This window comes from Colletes gigas, unplaced genomic scaffold, assembly GCF_013123115.1.
Source record: "Colletes gigas isolate AHSC1104 unplaced genomic scaffold, ASM1312311v1 Colletes_gigas_Sc00013, whole genome shotgun sequence".
Lineage (NCBI taxonomy): Eukaryota > Metazoa > Arthropoda > Insecta > Hymenoptera > Colletidae > Colletes > Colletes gigas.
Window position 1 is genome coordinate 5,796,296 of NW_025106642.1, and position 25,667 is coordinate 5,821,962.

General features: G+C 39.4%; 1 protein-coding gene and 1 pseudogene across 1 annotated transcript in view; both read left to right on the forward strand.

Moving 5' to 3' along the window:
• The first annotated feature begins 10,145 nt into the window (after positions 1–10,145).
• Positions 10,146–10,854, forward strand: LOC122399489 (annotated as a pseudogene).
• A 9,534-nt stretch (positions 10,855–20,388) lies between these two features.
• Positions 20,389–25,667, forward strand: part of LOC122399523 (putative transcription factor SOX-15) — a 71,214-nt gene continuing 65,935 nt past the window's right edge. The window contains exon 1 of the mRNA XM_043400261.1: positions 20,389–21,169. The gene's annotated coding sequence lies outside the window, so the exon portion shown is untranslated. The remainder of the gene's footprint in view (positions 21,170–25,667) is intronic.

The following is a 25,667-nucleotide window of genomic DNA, read 5'->3' on the forward strand; positions in this document are numbered from 1 at the left end:
TACCTGTTCCGAACCGATTGTGTCCTACTCGGAACCCAAGCCTTCATTATGCTCTCTGTCTCCAATTGAGTGTGACAAATTATTCCTGCGTCATATCCGCCTGGCGGTTCGCAAAAACATTCACGAGTCGTCGTCTGAGATTCGTCGCTTCTGCCACGTTCGTTCCGACATTCGTCAGTTTATCGGGTATTATGTGCATTATCATTCTTCTTGCACAGAAACCTCTAAAACAATTCATTATTGATTATTGTTCGTCGAGATACATTTCTCGTGTTCACAAACGTAAACGTGCCCATCATCAGAGTTAGATATTGTTCGAGTCTATAGTCTGTTCAACAGAAAGTGATTCTCAAAGATTTGCTAAAAATTGAAAAAATTCTCATTTTAATTCTGTCTTAGATGAAATTTGACGTTCGCTTTGATTTTATCGCTGTAAGATAGAACCTTGCGTCCACCGTTTGTCGAGCAAGTTTATCCGGTAGTCCTGGATTCCATTGAAAAGTGGTCGTTTTTTAGAGGTGATCGTTTCTTCGTTGACCCGTGCTCGCGTAGCGAGACGTAGACGGAAGGTGTATCGAGCAACAAAGGCTCGATAGAAACGCACGGTGACCTCTGGTACTCGCCGAATTGGTCCGCGAAATCCGTTATCCGAGAGATCGGTCGCAGGCCAGATCGGGAATGAAGATAGGTCCGGACGACCCGGTCAAAATTCTCACGGCCACGCGGCGCGGAAGCAACGCGAAAAAACGTAAAAATAGATGCAGCGTGTAGGCGAGGATAGGAAAAGAAAAAAAAAAAAAAAAAAAGAGTATCATCCTTGCGTGTCGGGCGGTCGGTGGGGCTGAGGTCGCGAGGAGTCGAGGAGTCGAGGAGCAACGCGGCCGAGGAACGAGCCCAGGCATACACGGTGCCGGCGGTGTATAAGTCAGCACTCAGGATATTTCGTCATTTCCTGCTTCTCACGCGATACAATCTAAATTAACTATGTTCGCTTGGCTAGGCCTCCTCCCTCGCAGAGGCTCGCATCTCTCAAGAAAATTTCTTATTTCCTAGCGAGGAGGGCATACGGCCGCCGTCGTGAAACGACGCCATGGGCCCCTCTCGAAGCGAACGCCAGCCAGGACGAGCGTCGTCGATCGTTTCGACGATCCGCGATCCAGAAACATTCCCTTCTTTCCATCAATCCTTTCCAAATAGAGACAAGTGTTACCTCCATCTAGATACGTGTCACATTGTTAGGATTAGTAATAAGAAAAATTACATTATTTATAATTACATAGGGCGAGCGTCGTCGATCGTTTCGACGACCCTACGATCTAGGGACGTTCGCTTCTTTTCATCAATCTTTTCCAAACAGAACCAAACAGAGACAAGTGTTACCTCAATCTAGATACGTGTCACATTCTTAAGATTAGTAATAAGAAAAATTACATTATTTATAATTATACTCCAAATCTTACTAACTACACTTAACGTGTAACGTGAAAATTAGGGTTAAGAAATTAGGAAAGCAATATGAGGAAGAGCGAAGAAGAAAGAGTGAGAATCTAGCTTTTTTGAAGAAATCTTGGAGTTACATTGAATCATTAGGGTTTATGGTTTGTAGGTTTTAACCTTTAATTATACCATTTGGAGTATAATTATAAATAATGTAATTTTTCTTATTATTAAACTTAACAATAACGTTTGCTTCTTTTCATCAATCTTTTGCAAATAAAGCCAAATAGGGGCATGTATCACCTCTATCTAGATAAGTGTCATATTGTTAAATTTAGTAATAAGAAAAATTACATTATTTATAATTATATTATATAGAAGGAGAAAGAGTGAGAATCTAGCTTTTTTGAAGAAGTCGTAAATCTAGGAATTTTGATCGTCAGAACAGAAGGATCTAGAATCATTAGGGTTGAAGCTAATTAATTCTACGATCTCCTCTCTATTTTGAAACGTTTTTATGGAACTCAAACGTTAATATTATGAAAGTAACTTTATCCTTCTAAGTTCTTCCTATTGCAACTGCTCATTAAAACGATGACAATGGTTATATTAGACCAGTTAGCTATTTCTTAGGTATTCGATCTTGAAAATCGTCATTAATCGTCGTGGCGGTCATTATTCCAGGTTTAACATCATAAAATAACTGCAAACATCGGAGCTAAGATGATAGTATCTTTGTTGCAGGTTGGTTAGACCTAATATAAGTGATGATAATAAGTGGTTGCAGCTATAGTTGTTCCAAGTAATGTAAATCACGAACACTTCGAAAAGAATGTTAATTGTTTGGGAAGAATTCATCCGAGGCGTGATGTTGTGCTGGAACGTTACATTATGACTGATAGAGATGTACAGAGTGTCAATAAAAACTGAGATTAAAAGGACACCTACTATTTAGATACACATGGGTTGGATCTGGGTGCAGAAACATTTGTTACACCGAACCAAAATTCCGAATAAACGCGAGTAAGGTCTGAGAAGAATGCATTTTTTGGAAAAAGCGAAGTATAGAAATCACGATGCTGCACAAGAGGCTCAAAATGCTTAGTAATTATAAAGCAAAACAAAAGTAGGATCTAGGGTGCATTATATAACATTAATAGGTATACGATACGTTCGATCGATTATCGATACTTTGAATAAATATACTTTCGTTGGTTGTAACGGGAGAAAGATGTAGTTTCGTTCACTTTTGGAACTTAACGGTCTTCTTTGTTTTGTATAACACGAATTCAAACCAGACTACCGTGTTATCTGTAATTACGTTTAAAAAATGGCTGAATTACAGCCTCGATATGAGAAATGATAGAAAAGAACGAATCGTCCGATCGATGGTCGTAGTAACGACGATGACGTGACGTTGAGGAAATAATTGGTGAATAACGATGGAATGTGGGGAGCGATGAAAGTCGCGATAACGAGTCGCGGAGATCGTCGATGACGAGGACAATTAGAGACCGGAACGATGACGGGAACGACGGAAGGTAAGAAGATTGATCGAAATGGCGACGTGGAGAGTTCGAGGAGGGCGAAGACCTGGGTGGCTTTCACAAGCAGGCACGCAAGTAATTTACCTGGAAAATCTACCTTCAGCGTTCCCGCGGCCGGAAGTGACTCGCAAAGGCGCTCCACGTATCGGTGAAAAAGGAATTCTCGGAAAAGAGCACCGTCGCTTCGAAACTTTAGTCGGTCATTCGCCACATCGGGTGTGACGTTTGTGAAACCTCGTGGATTCTAATTCGTCGCGTTTCTCTTCGGGGAGAGGATTGCGTTACGGTTTGAAGGTACGGGCGTCGCAGGAAGTAGGGCGTAAAATGCCATGAACTTTGAACCGTGCGTTTTTGACGGGAAATGGAGTGAAGAAAACTGCGCGGGGACACCAACCGCGAAACTTGGCAAAATACGAGTTGAACCCGCTCTTCTCCACTTGGAATTAAATTTAAATTATCGCAAACGTCGCGATTCTCGATATTTTAGAAGCGTGGCCTAATTTAAGTAACAGTCTTCTAAACGTTTTCTGTTATTTTCACATTCGAAGAGATTCATGGTTAGAACAGGAATAATCAAAAACCAGTTTTATTATAAATAAAAGGAAGCAAAAGAAAAAATATGAAAAAGTTCTGGACGTTCGATTATCGTAATGGCGGCCGATTCGAGGGGATTTTACGGTTCGAACGAAAACGCGTAATGACACAACGAAAGTTAACGAACGAATTTATATTTCGAAAGTGGACCACGAATGTTCCATCGAGTCACGATTATGTCGCGGCGGCATTGATTGTAGACCGTTTGGCGAAGTCACTTGCAATTAGCGACGCAAAGTATTACGTCATCGATTAAACCGATCCGTGAGATACACATCGGTGGCCATGCTTTGCAGCTCGTCACGCTTGTAATTCCACTCTTATTCCGTTAACGTAATTCTTACGTGCGAACGAAATGGCAAGTTTACTTTAGATAAGTTAATGTTAATTACGCGGCGTATGTTATTTCGCAGATCGGGTTTGATAATAAGAGGTTTAAAAAGCATGAAATTGATCGTTAAACTCTGGAAATATTGGTGAGAATATACTAATAAAGCTTTCTCGCGTGTTTATAACATCGCTAATGTGTTTCTTCGTCTAGTTATAAACATCGTCCTACCACAATCTATTCCGCCAATACAGAGTATCTCGTAGGACTTGGTATGCAATTTCAAACACATCTGTGTGTTTTAAACTGTTCAATATTGCATTTGTGTACGTTAAATAACAATTACGTGTATACTGTAAGCTTGATTCACAAATGTGATTTATCGTTCTTATTGGGGAAACCGTATAGTAACTCTGGCCGCGTAAGCCTTGAATCTTAACCCTCAAGCACACAAATTGCTGTTTTTTCTTATTAAAAATATCATTTTTACATGGCGTAAATGTAAAAATTCATCTACTTTCATTCTATAAAGTAATCATAGTTTTTGCAACCAGTCGTTTTAGTATATTTTTTTTTCATGAAACACAACTCATGATCTTCTCATTTTCGTGTGTTAAAACTCTTTTATCTCTTATCAATAAAAAGAAAATTAAACTGTAAAAATGTTGATTTTTATTTTTTACTTTTTAATAAATATCTTTACTGTACACACCCGACAATTTAATTCACACAGTGTTATTCTTAAATCTTTGATGTATCGATAAAAAAAAGACACTTGAAAATGTCGTGGATCTCTCAGACCCAGTTGTGTCTCCAAATATTTGAGCGCGTGTGCTCGAGGATTAAATTGTCAATATTTTGCATTTTGCCTGATAAAACAGTATTTCGAGAATCAATTTCCACCGTTATTCTCCAATTGAATAAATTCACGTGACGACTATAAAATGATTAATCGGAAGAGAAGAGACTCAGGGACGCTACGAGTCGAGAGAAATTTGGTGGACGTCCGACCAGTGATGGACCGCATCACTGGCTCCGTCTAACGCTGGAACCACGTTATTCGTAAAACCAGTGGTTTTTGACTGGATATTCTCGCCTAGATCTCAATTTTATAATGGAAGCTTTTAGAGAAATATGGCTGCTCCATGGTTCGTCATGAAAGTCTACAACAAAGATGTAAAATAAACCAATTACTCAACGATAAAGATAATGCACGAAGACTCAAGAGAACTAAACCAAACGATAGACCAATAACTTTCACAAGAAATCATTTCAAAATTATTGGAAGGTTCCTTTCGAGCCTGTTATATCTTGTATCCATTGCACCCTGCAAATTATTCCTATTTCTTAACAAAAGAACTATCAAAGCAGTCAAAATATTCGTAATTTCTAATAGAAATTGTTACAAAATTTACTCGACTGGATTTTTGCAACCGTGGGTCTATCAGAGAGTGAATAAACATTTATTTCCATTGCTTTACACATTTATTCAAGTATCTAAATAAATACACCATAATTGTCGGTAGTTCTAGCGTTAATATGAAAAGGAAATGGAAGTAAATTTGGGACCGTATAGGAAACAAAAAATCGCTAAGAGAACCTTAGGCAATAAGTGAAGAGTTTTCCACAAGAATATTAATAAATGACGATCGTTCGTAGTTAAATTATTGGAATGTCAGGGCTGGTCGAAGACACTGGAAATGGCCTTGGAAGCTATCCAATCAGTAAACCGTGGACGGAAAAGCGGCATTAAATCTTTTCGACCACGATAAGGATCTTCCGCGTGCACGAAGATCGTATTCGCGCTTTATCCGATAGACTCGACGGTTTGAAGAGAACCGGTGGAAAGAAGAAACCCGGCCGCACGATCAAATCGCCATTTCCTTAAGTATTTAAGATCAGGAAGTACAGGCGAACTTTAAAGAACGTGCAAGGCGAACAGAGGAAAGGAGATGATATCGTGGCGCGCGGAAATGTTATGGCGTGCAAGGAACACGCGAAGAAGGTGTAAATGACCACGGCCGAGCAAATGCACACGGCCGAAGAAAAGCACCCGATACGCTGTTCTTCCGCAACGGGGGACGACGGTCCTCTTTTTTACGGCTGAATGCGTACTGACGTAATTCCACTTTCTCCGCGGGAACGAATTCAACCAGACCGGCGATCAAACTATCGAGGAAGGAGGACAAAATTGTCTTTGCATAGCTGTTTGGCCTTTACCACTCGAACCACAAAATTAAAAAAACGATGGCGAAGCTTTGAGTGCCACAAAGCATAATTCAGTACCAAAGAAGACGGTATTAAAAGGGTTTAGAACCGATAACTTAGGTGGGATCTAAATTGAAATTTAAAATAAAACCTGTGGAAAATGAAGAATAATTATAATAAATCCAATGCTGAAGTGGAGATTGAATATGTTGAAGGGAATGTAGAAAATGATTGCATCAGACTCGCAATGTATACCCTACCCTGCAATATGTATGTGTAGGAGACGACATAATAAAAATATTAGATATTAAAATGGAAGCATCGATTCCGATGATCAATCTTCGGCTCGTTATTGCTAAAAATTGCGAGATATGAAAACGTACTGGACCTTGCAAGAAAGTACGTGGAAGAAAATGACTATACTGAGAGTGAATTTTACGAATATAATTTGAATCTTTTTAGCAAATATTTACTTAATTTTCTCCTAGTTTGCCGTAAAGAGGGGGCAGCTTAAATATTTAAATATCATTTATTAAAATAATAAAAGAAACAATTCTTGATTTACTGTATTCTTACGTCAGTCCACTCAATTTCGTCCCTGACCGTAGAATCTATCTTTCACGAATTCGTCATTGGGTTCTTCCGATCGTCGATGACGGGCCTTCGAACACCGCGCATCGTCTACCACGAACCAGTGAGGCAAGATCGCGAACGGTATTCCCAATTGTCATTCGACTCGTAGACATATTAGGGAAATGAATCGCTCGTCTGTGGCTTATCAACATCGGATTCGTGCAAGGAATATAACCGACTCGTTTTTACAGTTCGTTTGATTATCTACCGATCGTGAATCTATTACGTTGGAATACAATGCCATCGTACTAGACACGCTGCGTTAACGGACAATGTCGGAATATGTTGTCTTTGGTAACGTTCATAGAAAAATTCGCGCGAGAGAGTAATTTCAACGAAGCGTGCCCCGCGGCTAACTTCTGTCGCGCGTTTCACGTTCCTCGTAACAAAGATTTATTTACTTTTCCGATAATAATCTATATCGCATTGATGCCTATACAGATCTGACAGCTAAGTTACGCGAAAACTGTTTATCGCGTGGAAAAATATTTCAAACGAATGGTAGGATATCGAGGAGGGGGTTTCTTATCGAGACTCGAAGGCCATCTTGAATTCTTCTATCGTAATGCATACAATTTCACTCTGCTTTGAAAATAAAATAAAATAGAATGAAGACTGACGATTATCTGAAATTTTTTTTATTTGGTACTTATTATTTTATTTCGGTGTATGTTCGATGACACTATATTTTATACATTATTTAAATGATCGTTGACTCTGGTACATAAATCTGTATCTCAACAGTTTGTTAAAAGTCTAACAGCTGCGTTTCTCGAAGCAATCGAATCGTCGAATTTCGATTTTCATAAAGCAGATTTCAGCAGAAGCGTCGTACGTGGCACCATTTTATCGAAACTATTATACATTTCAGACGAATCAACTCAATTCGTTCCGAGGAAAAGATGAACGAAAAAAACATAAAATAGCGCACGACTTTTACCAATACGAACATAGAAAACTTTCGTTGCGAATCAGGTTCAACATTGGCCAATTTCTACCATTGTGTTTTGCATTCGTTGTAATTTCAATTCGATCGTTCGCGTTATAAGAAACATTGCTCGAAAGCATCAGTTTCACAGGGTTTTCTATTTTAATTTGCACATTGATCGCATTCGAATGCGAGTTAAGGTCCTAACGGAGCGTCTGGAATTGTTTCCAGGAGCGTTGTTCCACATGCTTCAGAGTCGCGGAATAATCCGCTACTGCTCGAGTCCCGTTGTTGTTGGACTATCGGAGCCTCACTCTCCATTGTCTTGGATAAGGCTTCTAAAAAAATTCGCATTGATGTCTTCATCGAAACCGCTTCGAACTTCGTGGCGAGTATCTCACAGCGTTTCTTCGGGTCGTAACGCACGAACGGCAAGCATGTATATTTCTTTGTTTGCTCAATCGTGTATACATTGGGAAACAAAATCATTAGACGTGAAATAAGGCGTCGAAAATTGTTAACAGCATCCTATACAGACGTATACACATTTGTGTAACATGAAAACGATAACAATCGATACTGCATCGAGAAACTTGGAGATTTTATCAAACCCTTTTCAATTTCAAAGATGTCAAAAATACCCGAAGGTATCAGAGACAGAAATATAAGCTTAAAGATGTTTCTGAATATTTAAAAAACACTCAATTATAAAACAACAAGAAACAGTTTATATTTTGTTTGTATTCCTTGATTTGTCGTTAGTTTAACAAAATATTGTATCAGGTATTTAACTTTCCTGAATGTTGAGAACGACTCGTTGCCCAACAACTGGCATTAACGTTTCAGATTGCCGATAGACTCATAAATAAAGTTATTCAGCAACTCTGGCGTCGACCCGATTAAATGTGGCGATTGATTTCTATATAAAGGAATACTTGCTTATTAAAACTGCGAGAAAAGGTTTGTGCAAATAGCCACTTACCGACGTTTCCGAGAAAGTTTCGACCTACTATAGAAACATTAGGTATTTGAGTTCAATCTAACGACAAGAACTTTTAATGACGATATTACTACATTGCGCGAAGAGATACGCAATAGTGTAGGGACTATTATATTTAAATTAAATAAAGTTATAACAAATTATAAAAGAAGGGAACGCTTCTCCTATCGTTTGAAGCGAAATAGAGTTGTTAATTTTTCATCCCTGTTGTTGAGGTTTTGGATCGAGTGAAACTTTACTTTTAGACGTTTATTAACAATAGCGATAGAAAATAATATTTGTTTTAAGACTCATGTGCAGTATACTTGCTTGCTTTGTTCTAACTGCTCATAATCGATAGTTTTAAACTTATTGTATACAGAGTCATTGGATGACACTAGATGTTGTGTTTGGCCACCTGGAAAAAACTTTAATGAGAGATTCTAGAGGCTAAAATAAGACGAAAATCAAGAATATTAATTCGTAAAATTATTAATAAAATTTGTCCACCTACACGAATTTTTTTCTCCAAAGTGCGTAGGATTTCGGGTCTATGTCTATCCACCAAAAATGATCGTAATTGACCCCCGCAATCGAAAATAATTTTTCCACAATGATTTCAGACTATTCAATTTCGCTGAAAAATTTAGGCACCTACTGAATTTTTTTCTCGAAAGTGGATAGGAATTCGGGGATATGTGTATTCACCAAAAGTGATTGTAATTGACCCCCGCAACCGAAAATAATTTTTTTGGAATGATTTGAAATTTTTTAATTTCGCCGGAAAATTTTCTGGTCAGTATGGAACTTTAGGCGTTAATAACTTTTTAACGAAGCCTCAATTAACAAATTGGAAACTAAAGTTGATTATTTATTATATGTATAGGAAGTTGTACGAAGTATTTTGTCCTTTGCAATATATTTCAAGCCCGTCAATCTTCGTGAGCAGTCTTTTGACAAGTAAATCTGCGTCAAGAGTTTATATTAATTTATTCAGATATCTGCTTACATTAGAACTGTGTGACGAAGAACAGACCTCGTTACTAAGAGTCAAACAGCCAGAACTAGCCATTCAGTAAGCGAAATGTAAGTTCAACAATTGAACTATTTTACTTAATGTTGATTATTACCAAATTAGTAAATGGAAATGAACCATTCAAAAAATAATGAGCCAATGGAGGATTGCATAAATTTTCAAAGAATTACATTGACATGTATCAAACAATTATTAGTTTAAACTTGCGGAGTGTCGAAGCGGCCCCAATAATCCACTTATAGAGTTAAAAAAATCCTCAAGTGTCCTCTACTAGGGGAACTCCCCCTACGCCATACGCGTTTGTTTAGCGTCCGTCGGGCCTCCGGATCCATCGAACTTTGACTACCCAGGGATTGGAATTGTTGGAACCGGTGTAAACAAAACGGTGATATCGAGCCTCGCGAAACAACCGGTCGGTTGGACATTTTGTCGTTCCCATAAGTAGCTATTAGAAAATGTCTTCTCCTATTTGGTCGGAAGTAGCGAGCGCGGTGAACGGCTTGGTCCCCGGGGTTACCCACACGAGGACGCGAGATCGCGTAGCCGCGGACGGTGCAATCGGCCGTGGCTGGTGGCGTTTCTAACAAATTAACGGCCGATATCTCGTCTTGGTACCCGGGCTCCCTACCTTCCTGGCTCCACCTCCGCCGACCGTGCCGTGGCCACTTTCCGCACCGGGCGAGGGCGCATCCAGCCGCCGTGCTGCGCCGGAGAGAGATCATTTTTGCCACGTATTTGCAAACTGAATAATAAATACGCAGATATACCGCGAAGAGGCCGCGTTCCGCCTTCACGCAGCTCGCGCTACGCGCGGATTGGTCGCACCGGCCGCGAGGGGACGGCGATATTCATTCGGCCGGTCTCTCCGCGGCTCCTCGTGGACCTACTTTGTACACGCACACGTGCGCGTTACCCGTGCTGCACGTGCACGCGAGCGTTCCGCGTTAGAGGGGAGGCAGCGTGCGCGCGAGAATGCACGCCACTCGCTGTACCATATCCCTCTCTCGCGGCTACTCTCTCTTCCTTCCCCCCTTGCATCTTTCCATCCCCTCGTCCTTACGTTTCTCTTTTTTCCACGCGTTTTTCCCCTCTCTGTCGCGCGGTCCTTCGCTGCCTCGCGTCCCTCCCCCCTCCCCGTCGTTCGATCCGCCGCACCTTCTATGAGCCAGCCGCCTCTCCGTCCTCCTCGCTCTTCCTCGCTTTTAGGCCTCGAATCCGCTCGTCGAGAGAGATTTTCTTACCTTTCCTGCGTAGGTACCGTATAACCTGCGCTCTTCTCCTTCTCTCGGGGGGACGCTGGTTCCCTCTCAGCCTCGCGGGGCCTAATCTCTCGCGCGCACGCTCTCTACGTACACGTTCACGCACACTCGCTCGAGAACCCGGGACGCCCGGCCCGGTGCTTTGCCGCCGCCACCCGATCGCGGGCTTTTCTTGCCTCGCCGTTTACGCGTACATCGGCTACCGGTCACCACCGACCGGCTAAATTCTTATTTTAGGCATCGAACGATATTGTTTAACCCCTTGCGCTCCGAATTATATTTGAATTTTCTTACCAGCAGCTTCCAACGCTTTTAAGTGTTTTATTTGAAATTTACGTTAGCTAAAAAGTAGGACTAATTTAAACAAATTCTATTGAATATCTGTTTTATTTACATTATTGTTGTAGTTTTTAATTTTCAAGTGTATGATATCTCCTGAGATAAAAATTAATGTCGAGTCACACTCGACATAGGTGTGCAAAGGGTTAACACATTGGCTGCCATCATGTATAGATAACAGAACTTTTAACAGTGGAACTAAAACAATTAATTCTCAAGTTGAGATGATAAGAAAATAAATTTGAATAGGCTTCAGAAATTTTAATGAGTAACTACTAGGACGACTTCCAAGTTGCGTAGTTTACAATTGACTGAAATCAAAGTTCTGGTGTTGTAAACAATTTTAGGATTTTAGACTGACAGTCAACGTGTTAACCATTTTAGTACCGAATATATCAAAATAAATTTAAATATTGACAAAATTGTTTATTGATTTAACTTTAGCTGTACTAGGGATAGTATAGAAACTCAACAGGGTGGTAATTATTCTTTAGTTTCGTGGTCCAACATCAGTTATTTTGTTAGAAATTATTGAAAATGCAATACTTCATACTACGTGGTCCATATAAAGCTGTGATCAAACAATGACCTTTCTTATTTGCAAATATCATCCGTAAAAGAGAAATTAATTTTTATGTTTTTCATAATGTTTCACATTTATGTTATTCGTATGATTTTCTTCAAATATTGAAATACAATTGGCATTACTTTATTCTTCTTTCGTAATATGTTCCTTTTTGAATTTTATAAATATCATTCTTATTTTGCTTTTTACGAGCTTTTTCCCAAACATTCAGTGGTGTAGAATATCCTCAGAAATGAGTCAAAAGAACTTTAACTGTAAAATGTTGTCGCAAGAATATTTTATCTCTCAAATGGAATAAGTCTATTCGTAATAATCACAATTGAAACAACTTTCTATTCGCATTGATTATTGATTATTACGACCTTAATATAATGTGTTTAGTTTAGTGTGGTCGGCCCTTAAAGTCTTTACACCGGATAATAGCTAATGCCTTAAAAACACGTCATAAACAAGGTAACGGTGTTATTGCACAGATGAAGCGATGGGAAGTCATTTTACTCGTTTCGTTTAGTTTTCTTTTGTAAGCTTCGAGCGATTGGTTTGTGTTTCTTGAACTAATAAATCGAAGCGTGAGTATTATTTAATATCATGGCTATCAAAGCAGAGAATCAAATTAGTTTTAGGTAAATCATATTTCGTACAACTGTGCTAAGTGTAAAAGAGAAATGAGATTAAAATATGAATAAGTTTGTTGTTATTATATAATTTACTTTTATTCCTGTACTTAAGTGTCTTCGTTTTAATTATTATTTTTATATTAAAAAATGCTATACAACTTCAATTGAAATATAAATTTAATATTGTTATTGAAAGTGGTACAAGTTGCTCGCAATTTACTGTATTAAAATAACAAAATATTAAATTATTTCGAGCCCTAACCGAGATCTAGTCCTAGTCCCTAGATCACAGGAGTTGGGCAAATTTTAGTCAAAATAACTAATACAATTCGATTCATTCGTAAACTAATGATTTCGTTCGCCTGATTGTTGTTTTAATGAATTACACCAACAGTTTCCCAGTAAATTAGAAGTCCTCAACGAAGACTATTAAAAAACAATATAGAAGTCCCCCTAAACTTGCGACTAAATTATCCAAGTCGGCAGCGAAGATTTAGAGAAAAGATTTCCGCCGCTCTGGGACGAAAGTAACGTTGCTTTTCCGTGGAATTTCCTATTCGATCACGAATGAAAATCGACGACAGCGTATTTTACCGTCAACGTATGATCGGGTACTGTTTTTTTTGCAAAAAACTTGGTACCGAGACAAAGGTTTCCTTTCAAGCGTGAACGGGCTCGCCTTGGAACGGCGCGTTTATTGCAAACTTTTCAAGAAAACGGAATTGACTTGTCAGTTGTCGCGTGATAAATCACGAGCCAGCGGGTATGTTGATTTCATCGATAAGCGTTTTCTCCGCGCGGTCGGCGTGAGTAATCGTTTTTTTTCCAGGATGCTCATTTTCGCGGGATCTCCGCGGCGTTGCGGGCTGCTGTCGCTTCGTTTTTTATCACGGGCCGTCTGAGCCGTATAAATATTTATATCCATAGAGAGACATTAGTCGCTTCCTAACGCATTAACGAGCACAATGCGCTTACGTTGTTTCGTGCGCGTACGAGCAGGTGAACGAAAGCCGGCCGAGCATGATGTTTTTCTCGGTTTACTTTACGGTTCTTTGAATGTCGTCCTTCTTCCGTTTATTGTTGCATTTCGACCCGCTTCGCGAACGCTGTTTTCGTTTACTGAACGTAGAATCATGACACAGTTATTTAAATGAACCGTCAATGAATATCAGGGTCCGTTCCTTTCGCTCGAAACGATCAGGGTAGAAGTATTGCGCAGGGATGATATATCTGGCTAGATCTATGAACCTAACAGGGGTCAGAGGATTGAAATAGGACTAAAGAAAGCGTATTTTTGCGTTTATTACATATAAAAGAAATGAAAATTTCAATTAGTGTCAAACTTCCACGTACACGTCTGATAATCGGTACAATAAGATATTTATTATTTTATTTCCTAGTTTTTTTTATTGAAATACATGTTTTACAATAAAATACAAATTTTAAAGGAATACTTGTAAAAAGGTAGCTTTAATTCATGGCGGGTTTAAATGATTATTTCAACCCTTGTTTATTCAATGATCAACAGTTGACACCAAGATAGCGGAGGTCCAGCGAAGATCCAGAAATGGCCAAGAGACAGGACCAATCGAATAATTCCTCTATAGATGAAGAGCCAAACGAACTGTCAACATTCACATTTTGTCTCTCTACCTTCTCGTCATCCTTCAAAGTGGTATAAATGGAGTCACTCAAGGATGATATGGAGCATCCCTGGAACTACCTTTTTTGGACAATGGTAAGCGATTTTCTTCCCCTTTTACATTTTATAATTTTATTTACCTGCCCAACCACTTATCTTACATGATGCACTTACATATTATTCATATTATTATCACAAATATCTGTTTATTTTATTTGATTATTTACTCACAATTCAACCGTCCATCCTGATTTATTTAATTATTGCGAATGTTTTCTTTCAATGATTGCGTTTTTATTTCCATACCATTTTATGAATTTTGATGACATCAATTGGAATAAGATTTTTATTTTTATTTCTAAAATTCTTCTAATATTTTACCGAGATATTTTATTTAACTTTTCACATTCTTATTTTAATCTTATCTTAAATTTGGTCATTCCTTTAGCTAGGTAGAATATCACCGGTGGATTTTAAGTTTTAACGCGTTTAGATTTCACCTTAATTAATTAACGAATGTATTCCGTCAAGATAGAAGCAAATGATGGACCATGTAACCGGTACCAACTGTCCGCCATCATACTTATCCAAAGTACGAAACTTTGCAGTAATTTACAATTACTAACTTTGAATTATTATATTGCAAAAGAATCTTTTTCGAACGTCGCGTATGAAAATATTACACAGCTCGTGGATCAACGTGGATCTTTTAAATATTGATCCACCGTGCTCGGTTTTACGCTGATCGCCCTGTATCGCATCAGACGAGCGCACACGTGCATTCATTCCGTATGCATACGAAAACAGTTACGCGGTTTTGAAATGATAATCGGGTCGCGACAAGATTCCCTTCCGCTCGATTTAATGCCCGACATTCCTGCGTTCCCGCTTCCCGTTCGTTAAAGCGAAACTCCCTCGAGTTTGTCTTTTTTTTTTTCGCTTCATTACGCGCCGATACCACGCGGACTGCAAATAATACGTTGTCAGAAAGTTTCGATGATGAAAGTTAAGATGAAAGTCACGGTTCTTCCCGAACAATGAAGGACTTGTCTTTGATCTTGCTTCTGTTTTATAACTGGCCTCCTCTCGATCGATCCGTACCTTCGATTTAATTTACCGTGATGATGCATTAGTTTCTCGTGTTTACGCAAGTAATAAGCTTTTCGCTATTATTTCCGGACACCGTTAACTTATAATCGTTTGAGAACACGTGTACTCTTTTCGAGACGGTTCAACACTCTTAGTCTCCGTTTGTCCAAGCTGAATGTAAATATTTTCAAGCGACAAGACAAACAAATCAAATCAACTGACTCAATTTTATTCGACATTTATATCGCTGGTTTGCTCGAGCTCTAATTACACTGATCAACAACTTGTAAACTATTTATTTGCACCGAGATAGAACAAAAATAAATTTCTTCAATCTGTTACGTGTCATCAGAACTAGTGAAATTATATGGATTTTGTTATCTGTACTAAATTTATATAAAATGATAAAGTTTGGAAAAATGATCCGTTTTAAGCGTTGCAAAATTTCTACTTTTAATTTGCGTTTTAGAAAAATCAATATTCAATACTTTAATTTAACTTTCATTTTCCAATTAGAGTCATAACAGAGAATCGATTGCTCGACTAGAGAATATTTGCTGTTGATCAGTGTTGCTATTGCAAAAGCACTAAGAACGTACATCTGACTCTAATTTATCAGTTTATTTAATTTTTGTCAATATGGTTAAAGGTTCTACCAATCGAATTGAAGTCTTATTTTATCGTATACTTATTATGTTTCAAAATTGTAAACTTCTCGTGGCCTTTTTAAAAGATTATCCTTTCTTCCGATCCGGATACGATAGTGGAGTAAAAGTTAAAAGTAAAAATTCGTTCGCGATTTAATTGTCTTTGTGGAAGAATTCCGATTCAATGGCAATGGGAGCGCAAGCTGAAAGGAAGTCGACAACCGAAGAATAGGAGACGTTGTCCCTGTCGGAAAGGTTCCGCTTCACTCGAGCCTCGACGTCGCGCTGGGCTTAAAAACGAATCCCCGTTTCCGTGACACAGTCTTTAATTGAATTATAATTCGCCGCCGCTTGTCGCGGCTCTCGTGTTTCCCGATAATTAACGCGCCAGACCCGTTCTTACTTTCGTGGATGTAAAGTTCTCAGTAACGAACCGTACAGCGTTAACGGAGCGTTAAAGCGAGCCAGGTGGGTTAACGCAAGAAACAGCCGGAATGTATAAAGCGTTATAATTACCCCGGGTGATCTTGATCGGGGCCACAGATCGAGAAAACCACAGTCGCTTGCCTTTTACAGATCTTCGGAATCTTTAAAAAATCCTCCTCGTACAAGGGGGGCTCGAACATTAATGCACTTGCTACGTAATCCTTAGTTTTATTAACTTATACTCGCGATACAATGGAAACGAAAATGTCGTAGAGTTTGTCTTGCATCTTCTTCGTATCTTCGTATATGTGACGATAAACTCATAGTATGATACTTTGGTCGAGTCTCTGTTAACTTGCATGCTTCGATCTTCCATCGAATTGGTTTTCCAATTCTTGTTCATTAAGATACGAAATGTCTTCTTTGAGAAATTCTTAAATATTTTATATGTCCTCGAATCCAAGTTACTTTTACCATATCTGTTATTTCTCTTAAAATATTTCCTTCTAAATCACTACTGTTGGAACCAGTAAAAATACGTGGTATCGCTTTAGAATTCGTAATATTTGAACTCGTATTGATCGAGATCTACCTGTATTCGATTGTCTGTAAAGTCCTAATTCTTGTCCATTAAGATACGAAATGTCTTCATTGAGAAATTCTTAAATATCGTTATTTTATATCCTCGATTCCAAGTTCTCATCCCGTACTTGATATTCCTCTTAAAATATCGCTTAATAATTCGCGCTATTCGAACTCGTATTGATCGAGATCTACCTGTATTCGATTGTCCGCAAAGTCGTAGCCTAATGGAATTCCCCCAGGGACGCGACCATTCGGGTTTCGATACCAGGAAACCCGACTAATTGTGAGTCGTGCGATGGGCAAGGAAAGACCGCGATCAAAGTCCTAGTACGAGTTGATCGAGGAGGAAATCGTAATTCGCGTTTTATTGTCACGTCGTTCTTCCTTTCCGCGATATTGGCGAGGCTGGAACGGGTCGTATATTGCAAGCCGAGACGGTGAAGCCTGTAACGTTGCAGCGTCTATAATCTCCCGTGATTTTTTTTATTGTTCTTTTTCTTTTTTTTTTTATCGCGCGCTTGCGATGACACCCACGTGGTCTCCTAGAGTCGCTTCGCCGCGAATCGCATAAAAGCCACCACCGATCTATACGAACGCGGACCTTTCTCCTCCCGTGTGTGTTAATCAATCTGCTTCCTACGCTTTCAATTATGTAACACGGCATTACGGGGCCCCGAGGAAATTCAAAAAGGACAATCTCCTGCCTGGAGCGCGTTAGAGGCTTTTAGACCTCCTTTATATCGAACGGCTATTATTCGACCAGAAATTTACGTAGCATGATGCATACCAGTCACTCGAATCGAACTACGATTTTATATTATCACACACGCACACGTTCGTGCACTTAATATTATACAGTATGCGAATATGTTTATAGTTAAACAGTAAATACTGTTCTATTTAAATAACTGGTTTTCATTTTGGTTTTCGTTTGGTTGCACCAACTTGTATCCACTTAACACTAGAACTACCAACAATTATAGTGTATTTATTTCTATCAAAGAAATTAAAACGATAGATACGCGAAGAAATGTATAATCTAGTGGAAATAAGTGTTTACTTATTCTCTTGGTGAAAATTATGATTTTTCAAAAATTCAGTCGACTAAATTTTTTACAAGTTTTATTAGAAATTACGAATGGGTCATTTTGACTGTGTCAATGTTACAAAACAGGACTAACAGGGCTGTGAATATTTATGAATTCAGTGTGACTCTGGATTTTAGTCAAATTTATTTTCTAAAATTATTACAAGTATCTAAAATCTTGATTCAAGGTTTATGAATCGTTTTGTTGTTTCGCTACGTGGCTCACGATCGATTAATACTGACAGTAGTTAATCAATACGCTCGTCGTCTATGACGCACGTGGATTGCACGAGATTAGACGCGGGTGAAAAATTAACTTTCAAATAAATCCACTGTGACACGTGGATTTTTTTCGCATTGAATATTTTAATGTTAAGAAGAAAACCGTGTATTTTAATCGCTAGACGGTTCACGACGGCGCGGAAGTAGATCAACGGTCGCGTTGCAAAATACACTGCTGGCCAAAATAATAAGTTCCGTTTATTTTTGGCTTCTCGACGCTGTCGGAAGTGTTGCTTCTTCCTTTTGTAGAATTACGCGACAACACGTAAAAGATGAAATAATGGGAAATTTTTTATAAATCATTAATCATCTAATAAAATAGTTCATCCAATTATTTATTTTCAAACTTATCTGAGTTTTGTAATTTCTCAGCCTAAATAATTTTTAATTTTAATTAAACGTTAAAATACAAGATTAATGGAGAGAATAGTTGAACTATGTATGATCCTGCTGCAACAAAATATAAAGAATTGATAAAACGGGTCTTAGCAAATGCTCAGAATATCTTACGAAGTATTCAATTTTTTTAACATTAAATCCTGATACTTTCATACGCGAAATATTCGAAAGAGTCGATTCGCGTAAAAAATGCATCTGCATTTTGTGGATGCATCGTTGTACTTGGAAAAAAAAAGTAAGGCCGTAGGAAGGTCTTCTTCTACCATTCACTTTGTGTATAAAACGTCATAGTTTCATTACTTGGCCTCAATTCACGATACAAAATGCTTCGATGATCGTACCAAACGCGAACAAGAACTTTACGAGGATGTAAATTTAGCATCGTTTGGATGGCTCTTCTTAATCGGTCCAGCAACGTTTTAACTGGGAGTGTATGTGTAAAATCCAATTCTTATCTTAACTTCTTCAAATTTAATCATTTCATACTACATAGATCAATTATATTGGACCCACAAATGGTTAAGGGGAGATTCTCGTGTAACAGATGCAAGCAAATCTAGTCATCAATCTCAAGTAATATAAACAAATCTTAATCTAATCTTCAAAGTGTAATATACCACCCTAACGTCGCTAAGTCGCCAACGCATAACCCAAACAATCCGAGATAAACCTAAACTAAAGACATGAAATCGAACAACATCGAATCATGTGTGATTCGAAGGAGTCACGTAGTCACTAAAGATAAATCGAAATCGAAAACGTTAACGAGCAACAATTCAGTTGTAAATCATTATTTAGTTTGACAGTTCTGGTTCCTCAGTTTGACAAGCTTCAAACTTCAAATGGAAAAGTAATTCGTGAAAAATATAAGGGTGCATGTATTTGCGACATTTTGATATTCTAGATACACGAATAAAATTCTCTTTTTTCAAATCAAATTGCTCGCCACGCCTGTAACAACTTATTTTTCGTTTTTTTTTTTTCATAAATCAATAGTAAAACGCTTCAAAAAGATTTGTAGGATCTAGCATTTTTAAAATCCTTAAACGAATATGATTCATTCTTTTAATAATAAACAAAATTATAACACTGTGTTGTTTTTAGTTTTTAACTAAATTATTGTTTTCGCAATTAGATTCCAAGTTCATAAATATCGTGATACTTCTATGCTTCGATGAATGAGCTATAGGTATAGGTTAAATTCATTTATCCAGGCAGAAACTCCGATCATGCGAACGAAAACTTTAAAGTAGACACTATTATGTATATGAACATTTTTAAGTGTTAAAAAATTGCGTTGAACCGAAAGCCTGAAGAGAAAAAATTCAGACCGATTGCGAGCCGTCCCGAAAAGGTACCGTGCATCAAAACTGGCACACGAGCGTATCACGGTAGGCACTCGTGCGTTAGGCGTGACGCATGCAACCGGGAACGGTTAAGGCCAGGATATTTGTCCGTTTTATTGCGCTCGGTGCTATTATTTTAAACGTTAAAAATCGCAGGTCCGAGCTTTTTGGGGTTTTGGTATCGGTGTGAGCGGCGCCAATGTGGGGCAAGTCGCGGAGTCCGCGGGCAGAAAAGGTAGGAAAGGCCAGCCGGCGCCACTGGACTCCACTGGTGAACCACCGGCTCGGCCCGGGCCGAATCGAGTCGAGCGCTGTCGAGGGGAGTCGAGCGGCGTCGAGCCGAGTCGCAAGTCACCTCCGCTCACCTCACGGCGTGCTCGACTTCAGTCCGCGCTCGAGTCGTGCACCACGGAACACGCGATAGTCAGCCGTGCCGGCTGCCGCGACCGAGTTGGACACACGCGCCCGACCACCACGGAGATCTCGCTAGATAACCGACCTACCCCGTGTCTATCGAGCATCGTCAGCTATCGAAACAACAAACGGAGGGAAAAGGACCGAAGAGCCGACACGTTGACACCGGCTGTCCGTCGTGCCGCCAGCGGAAGAGGATTCGATCGACGCGGGATCGAGAATCACCCGCGAAACCCGTGACAACCGGCTAGATCGACGCACGGCTCGAAATCCCGGATGGCCGTTGTATTATGTCACACTCCCACGCGAGCGACGGCCGCCGGCGCGACGGTGAACCGAGCCAACGTCGTCGTCGTTTGACATTTCCACGAGCGCGGAGTGGTTGACGCCGGACCTGCTGTCGGCCGTGCAGACGCGCGTGGACTACGAGTGTTATGCTACGTTTGTCGCCGGTGACGAACGCGCCCGAGGACCGCGGGGGCAATATCGCGCGCCCACGGGACCACCTCTAAGGTCCAGTGACTTATCCTTGGTGACCCGCGTGATATTGGTCTTTGTTGGTGTACCGCGCGGCACGCGGCTCTCTTATTATCGATCTGCTTCGCGGAACCGTGCGAGATTGCCGATGTTCGATAGTCGGCGCTCGAGCTACGTCTGTGCTCGTTTAGAGCGAACTCGGTGTTCGTCCACGGTAGACCTGTGAAACGTCCGAGTTGGATCAAGAGGATCCGTCGTCGGGATCGCTCCAGGAGGCAAGAAAGGTAACGAGTACGAGAGGTGGCAAAGATTCGTTTGCCGCGCGTTTTTCGCGCGTCGATCGGAGGCACGACGCGCGCCGTCGTCCAGATTTTCGAGGTTACGTCCGATCGCTCGTGACTCCGGGCTATGAAATCGGTAATGAGCTGTAAATCTCCGAGGGGGAGCGCAACGTTAACACGGCCGCGTGTGAGTCACACCGAGGGCACCGACGATATCGTCGATACGTACGCCACCATCCGAGCCGTGTTCTTTTTCCTTACGGTAGGAAATCGAAGGAAAGGATAATAAGCGAGAAATACACTCTCTCTTAGCCGGCGGCCGGTTTCGTCGTTGCGCTGCCGCGTGTGGGTGGACGCGAGAGAGAACCTGGCGCGGGGCGAGAGAGAGAGAGGGCGAGGAAACGAGGCAGCGCGCGCGGTCCGAGTCGATTTTTCGAAAATCCACCGTGAAACCTTCGTTAACGGCGATCCGAGCCTCGATAACCGAGTTCGTGCGCCGATCGATCGCGCACGAGATATCGCCGCGATTCCGATCGGGCCGCGCCGCGTGTCGAAAATCGAACCGCGAATGCGTCGAGAAGAAAGTCTCTACGTTTCTAAGTAAAACGTTGCTGCTATTTTTCTCAACGTGCAGCGAAATAAATATCACTTTATTCAACGTCTAACTACAGAACATAAGAAAACCAAATATGCAGTGGTGTATATAAGACATCTTTGATCTTTGATCGTATCAATCTTATTCCATATAAATTTTCCTATGTGCAAGCAGTTTTGCTCCATATGAGAACTCGTCGAATCGACGCTCACAAACACAAACTTTGCCAACGTGCAGTGTTGACGTTCGTAATCGAGGCTAGTTTGTCGCAGTTTCCAAAGTGAAAGACATCAAAGTACTTTTAATCGTTGAAAACAGTTGTATCAGTTTCAGTTCTTGAAATAGTTGAAAAAATCGGAAATATGTTGCAAGTGTTATGTACATATCGGTTTTATAAATCATTTCTTGATTTTGTAATCAATATTCTATAATACAAAGTCTGATTTTAGAGAATTATTGCAAAATGATGTAGGAAATGCACAGACGCATTAAAGGAAGTAATTTTTTTAAATTAATCAATTTTCGTCGGAAGAAACGTAAATCACTCGTCTCGTGTTAAACAATTTTTGATCTATTATATGAAATCGATGATAAAATGAAACAATAAGCGTACAGAGATAAATTAGATACAAACTGTAGAGAAACTATTGAGGATATGCCAGTACCAAAATGTGATATTACGTTCTAACGCGACAGTGATCTGAAATATATTGCGAGAAGTTTGCAGAATTGGCTACGCGTTCGACATCGTCGTTAATTGACTTGTCGCGTAGGATGCAAGAACAGTGATATTTTAACGCGCAAGAATATTACGAGACTTTAGTATAAAATTTGCCAGAGCGTGCTCGAGACATTACTAAAATCAAAAGCTCGTGGACCAAATACTGAGTCTGTAAAGAAACTCAACAGATTATAGAAAATCGATGGTGCAACACCAATTCCATAAAGAAAATTTGTACACGGCAAAATAACGATAGAAAGTTCTTTTTAAGTTCCATACTTAAACATTATTAAACAAATCCCATACGAGTATTCAGTTTTGTTACATGTAATAAGTGGATACAAGTTTCAGAGAAAATGTTAGACAACGTTTGTTGGCTTCGAAGTCGTTATTTCTAGTCACTGCATCGTATGCTTTTGCCAACTCAGATTTATGTATTTCACAAACGTATTAGTCTATCACACAGTGGCCATTTTGTGTCATTTTTATAGAAATCAGCTTATCATCAAAATTTCATTCAGCACCGTCGCTAATATGTGTAAACCGTTAAATTTTGTTGATACAAGTTGTCACAAGTTCTTGCATATCGTATCCCCCTTTAGCAAATTACAATCGATCCATTCTGCGTGCCGAAAATTGAATTGCAAACGCGTCGAGAAGAAAGTTTCTTCGCTTATAAGTTCACTCAACGGATGTACTGAATTTTTTTAATAATTGTTAACGTAAGCAAGCGTGAGCTTCGAACGAAACTCTAGAGAACGTTTGTCGTGTTTTCGGGTCGTTATTTCTATATTCTCATCGGCGTATCTCGTACTTTTATCAGATCGTTTCATAAGTGTTTGCGTGTTTTTGTATAAATTAATTGCATTCGAGGAAAATATACGCGAGTAAACAATACGATATAATTGAATAAAATAGAAACTTATGGCAGTAGCAGCGATGAAAAGAACCATGACAATAGCTATCACCGGGAGAAAAGGCAGGAAATATTGATACACGTGTACAATAATGATCCATCTATACGTGTATGTTTGCATATACGCGTACGAATATAGAGTTAGACGTATATAGTAGCGAAGACCTATTAATATTATTATTATATAAGTTATTGCAGGAGTTGGTAACTTTTTTATGACGCGGGCCACATTGGATCATTAAGGTTTATGACGGGGGCCACTTCAAGGCTTGTAGGTTTAAACCTTTAATTATACGAAATAATTAAAAGGAAAGACAGAAGCGAAGATTGAAAATAAATTTCTCGATTTGTCAAGGTTTTATTTAGAATGTTCAAAACATAGGTATATGTGTATTATATATTTATGTGAGCTTGCTACCGAAACCCTTCGATATAATTAACAGTTAGCGATAGAAGCAAAAAATAACATTCGCCATCTTTTCTCTAATCTACAGATGAAAACGTTTGTTCGTAAATATAAGGAAGAATGGACGTATAAAAGAACGTGAAAATTAGGGTTAAGAAATTAGAAAAGCAATGTAAGAAACAGTGAGAATCTAACAGCTTTTTTGAAGAAATTGTAAATATAGAAGTCTCGATCTTCAGAACAGGAGGATCTAGGATCATTAGGGTTGAAGCTAATTAATTTGTCGATCTTCTGTCTATTTTGAAACATTTTTATGGAACTCAAATCTTAATATGAAAATAACTTTATTCTTATAAGTTCCTCCTGTTCCATAGATGTCTTGAGAAGGAAATATCTCTATCGTAAAGTTCAAAGCACCTCTAGAAACCGAGACTCTACTGTATCCTCTTGTTACTCTAAACTCTCCGACTTATTCACAGAGTTTCCAGATTCTTTAACAAAACTAATACACTAAAAATTCTCTATTATACTTTGACAAGACCTAGTTTAGAATATGGCAGTATAATTTGGTCTCCATGCTATAAAACGTATATTAATAATAGCGAAAGGGTGCAGCACCTTCGCCTTGTCGATAGATACAGTGGTTGTCCTATACTCTTGACTCGCATAATTATGATGACTCAATAATACTAATCTTCAAATATTGCATAATAGAAGGAAAATAAATCGTTTCTGTTGTACATGTCATCAAAGTATTTAAGAAATCATATTCTATTTTATTCTGAAAGCCATCTTACAACATTTCCAAGATAAAAACAGATATAATTAAACAATCATTAGAAAGTTTAAAATTATCTTTGCAGGGCATTGTAAATTATTTTGTTAAAATTTTACAAGCAATAATATCCACTATGTATAATCTATATTTTGTCCTTACATATTACATCTTTCACACTAAAGGGGTTTTCTTCCCTTTAATAAAGGACTAATAATAATAATAAACGTTAGAGAACACAAAATTTTCTTATTGTGCGACGCAATAACCAACGAAATGTTGTTACGCGATACGTCATTAAATGTTATCATTCGTTGCTGGAGATTTTTATCTAGATAAGAATTTAGTCCGTCCAGAAGCGAGAAGTCGGGCCCGAGTATCCTTTTAAATTTTACCGACGCGTAATAAATTCAGGCTTGCGCCATCGAAACGTGCATTCGTCATATTAAACGAACGACCTCGTCGTCGTGCGCTGCCGTAACAGTCTAGCCGATAATACTGCGATTCGAGAGGCCAGGTCGGATTCGATGGTCTTCGGAGGAGCGAAGGAGGCGAAACGCTTCTAACTAAGCCCGCTATTGAGCTCGTCCGTCGCCCGATTGAGAGGTACACGCGATCAATGGGGCGATAACGAGGTCGTGGATCATCGAAAATCAGGAAGAAAATCGCTCGCCGGTACATTTTCCGCCGTACGTAACGTGAAACTTCGTTTAGTCTGAATCGAACTTATGGGCGGCGATAAAGTCAAATCGAACCGAGCTGCGCACGCGTCGATCGTATAAATCGGAGATCTATGCGGGGTGTGGCAAATGTGACGTAACGCAAGCTACGGGGCGATCTTTCTCGATGAATTTAATTTAAATGGGAGATGGAATTCGTGGATGGTATATGGCACAAGTAACGAAACTAAGATTTTCAGAAAAACAAAGTCTCGTTCGATGCTGCGATCGGAAATCGGTTAACGATCGATCGAACAAAAATGAGAATACAATTTCGCTGGTTGCACACAGCCTGACCGCTAAAATATCTTGAGAACTGTTGACGGTACTGAAAATTTATTCGCTCGGGAATTAAATTGCTTCGAGGAA